The following is a 3,987-nucleotide window of genomic DNA, read 5'->3' on the forward strand; positions in this document are numbered from 1 at the left end:
ACACCATTCCACAGGGGCCGTCCCTGAACCAACTAGCTTACAATCTAATGATGTGGCCAGTTCTGCTTTCCCCGCTGCTGCGTAACGCCGGGGGAACCGGATTAAAACCGCTGGCAATATAAAAAAGAGTGGCCCCGCTCCACTGCCCAACCGCTCGCCCGTTCCCTGCGCCTCCCAAAAAGCTTCTATTGCTCCGAGTCCAGCTACATTTGTATGTTTGGTGCCTGGGGCACAGGGAGGTAAAGGGAGTGGCCCGCGCGTCACACGGAGCGCACGCCGGGATCAGTCCTGCCTTTTTTCAGAGTCGGGGCCTTCACCCCCTGAGCCCGGATCTGTTACATACACGGCTCCCCTTTCTGTTCTCATAGAGATCAGGTACAGAACGTGTATACACGGCTCCCCTTTCTGTTCTCATAGAGATCAGGTACAGAACGTGTATACACGGCTCCCCTTTCTGTTCTCATAGAGATCAGGTACAGAACGTGTATACACGGCTCCCCTTTCTGTTCTCATAGAGATCAGGTACAGAACGTGTATACACGGCTCCCCTTTCTGTTCTCATAGAGATCAGGTACAGAACGTGTATACACGGCTCCCCTTTCTGTTCTCATAGAGATCAGGTACAGAACGTGTATACACGGCTCCCCTTTCTGTTATAATGCAGATATATCAGGTACAGACGTGTATACACGGCTCCCCTTTCTGTTGTAATGCAGATATATCAGGTACAGAACGTGTATACACGTCTCCCCTTTCTGCTGTAATGCAGATATATCGGGTACAGAACGTGTATACACGGCTCCCCTTTCTGTTGTAATGCAGATATATCAGGTACAGAACGTGTATACACGGCTCCCCTTTCTGTTGTAATGCAGATATATCAGGTACAGAACGTGTATACACGGCTACCCTTTCTGTTGTAATGCAGGTATATCAGGTACAGAACGTGTATACACCGCTCCCCTTTCTGCTGTAATGCAGATATATCAGGTACAGAACGTGTATACACGGCTCCCCTTTCTGCTGTAATGCAGATATATCAGGTACAGAACGTGTATACACGGCTCCCCTTTCTGTTATAATGCAGATATATCAGGTACAGAACGTGTATACACGGCTCCCCTTTCTGTTATAATGCAGATATATCAGGTACAGAACGTGTATACACGGCTCCCCTTTCTGTTATAATGCAGATATATCAGGTACAGAACGTGTATACACGGCTCCCCTTTCTGCTGTAATGCAGATATATCAGGTACAGAACGTGTATACACGGCTCCCCTTTCTGCTGTAATGCAGATATATCGGGTACAGAACGTGTATACACGGCTCCCCTTTCTGTTGTAATGCAGATATATCAGGTACAGAACGTGTATACACGTCTCCCCTTTCTGCTGTAATGCAGATATATCGGGTACAGAACGTGTATACACGGCTCCCCTTTCTGTTGTAATGCAGATATATCAGGTACAGAACGTGTATACACGGCTCCCCTTTCTGTTGTAATGCAGATATATCAGGTACAGAACGTGTATACACGGCTACCCTTTCTGTTGTAATGCAGGTATATCAGGTACAGAACGTGTATACACCGCTCCCCTTTCTGCTGTAATGCAGATATATCAGGTACAGAACGTGTATACACGGCTCCCCTTTCTGCTGTAATGCAGATATATCAGGTACAGAACGTGTATACACGGCTCCCCTTTCTGTTATAATGCAGATATATCAGGTACAGAACGTGTATACACGGCTCCCCTTTCTGTTATAATGCAGATATATCAGGTACAGAACGTGTATACACGGCTCCCCTTTCTGTTATAATGCAGATATATCAGGTACAGAACGTGTATACACGGCTCCCCTTTCTGTTATAATGCAGATATATTAGGTACAGAACGTGTATACACGGCTCCCCTTTCTGCTGTAATGCAGATATATCAGGTACAGAACGTGTATACACGGCTCCCCTTTCTGTTATAATGCAGATATATCAGGTACAGAACGTGTATACACGGCTCCCCTTTCTGTTATAATGCAGATATATCAGGTACAGAACGTGTATACACGGCTCCCCTTTCTGTTATAATGCAGATATATCAGGTACAGAACGTGTATACACGGCTCCCCTTTCTGTTATAATGCAGATATATTAGGTACAGAACGTGTATACACGGCTCCCCTTTCTGCTGTAATGCAGATATATCAGGTACAGAACGTGTATACACGGCTCCCCTTTCTGCTGTAATGCAGATATATCAGGTACAGAACGTGTATACACGGCTCCCCTTTCTGCTGTAATGCAGATATATCAGGTACAGAACGTGTATACACGGCTCCCCTTTCTGTTATAATGCAGATATATCAGGTACAGAACGTGTATACACGGCTCCCCTTTCTGTTGTAATGCAGGTATATCAGGTACAGAACGTGTATACACGGCTCCCCTTTCTGTTATAATGCAGATATATCAGGTACAGACGTGTATACACGGCTCCCCTTTCTGTTCTAACAGAGATCAGGTACAGAACGTGTATACACGGCTCCCCTTTCTGTTCTCATAGAGATCAGGTACAGAACGTGTATACACGGCTCCCCTTTCTGTTCTCATAGAGATCAGGTACAGAACGTGTATACACGGCTCCCCTTTCTGTTCTCATAGAGATCAGGTACAGAACGTGTATACACGGCTCCCCTTTCTGTTCTCATAGAGATCAGGTACAGAACGTGTATACACGGCTCCCCTTTCTGTTATAATGCAGATATATCAGGTACAGAACGTGTATACACGGCTCCCCTTTCTGTTATAATGCAGATACATCAGGTACAGACGTGTGTACACGGCTCCCCTTTCTGTTATAATGCAGGTATATCACGTACAGAACGTGTATACACGGCTCCCCTTTCTGTTATAATGCAGATATATCAGGTACAGAACGTGTATACACGGCTCCCCTTTCTCTTCTAATGCAGATATATCAGGTACAGACGTGTATACACGGCTCCCCTTTCTGTTCTAACAGAGATCAGGTACAGAACGTGTATACACGGCTCCCCTTTCTGTTCTCATAGAGATCAGGTACAGAACGTGTATACACGGCTCCCCTTTCTGTTGTAATGCAGGTATATCACGTACAGAACGTGTATACTGTACACGGCTCCCCTTTCTGTTATAATGCAGATATATCAGGTACAGAACGTGTATACACGGCTCCCCTTTCTGTTGTAATGCAGGTATATCACGTACAGAACGTGTATACACGGCTCCCCTTTCTGTTATAATGCAGATATATCAGGTACAGAACGTGTATACACGGCTCCCCTTTCTGTTATAATGCAGATATATCAGGTACAGACGTGTATACACCGCTCCCCTTTCTGTTGTAATGCAGATATATCAGGTACAGAACGTGTATACACGGCTCCCCTTTCTGTTGTAATGCAGATATATCAGGTACAGAACGTGTATACACGGCTCCCCTTTCTGTGTAATGCAGGTATATTAGGTACAGAACGTGTATACACGGCTCCCCTTTCTGTTATAATGCAGGTATATCAGGTACAGAACGTGTATACACGGCTCCCCTTTCTGTTATAATGCAGATATATCAGGTACAGAACGTGTATACACGGCTCCCCTTTCTGTTATAATGCAGATATATCAGGTACAGAACGTGTATACACGGCTCCCCTTTCTGTTATAATGCAGATATATCAGGTACAGAACGTGTATACACGGCTCCCCTTTCTGTTATAATGCAGATATATCAGGTACAGACGTGTATACACGGCTCCCCTTTCTGTTATAATGCAGATATATCAGGTACAGAACGTGTATACACGGCTCCCCTTTCTGTTATAATGCAGATATATCAGGTACAGAACGTGTATACACGGCTCCCCTTTCTGTTATAATGCAGGTATATCAGGTACAGAACGTGTATACACGGCTCCCCTTTCTGTTATAATGCAGATATATCAGGTACA

The sequence above is a fragment of the Ascaphus truei genome, unplaced genomic scaffold, assembly GCF_040206685.1.
Source record: "Ascaphus truei isolate aAscTru1 unplaced genomic scaffold, aAscTru1.hap1 HAP1_SCAFFOLD_1455, whole genome shotgun sequence".
Taxonomy (NCBI): Eukaryota; Metazoa; Chordata; class Amphibia; order Anura; family Ascaphidae; genus Ascaphus; species Ascaphus truei.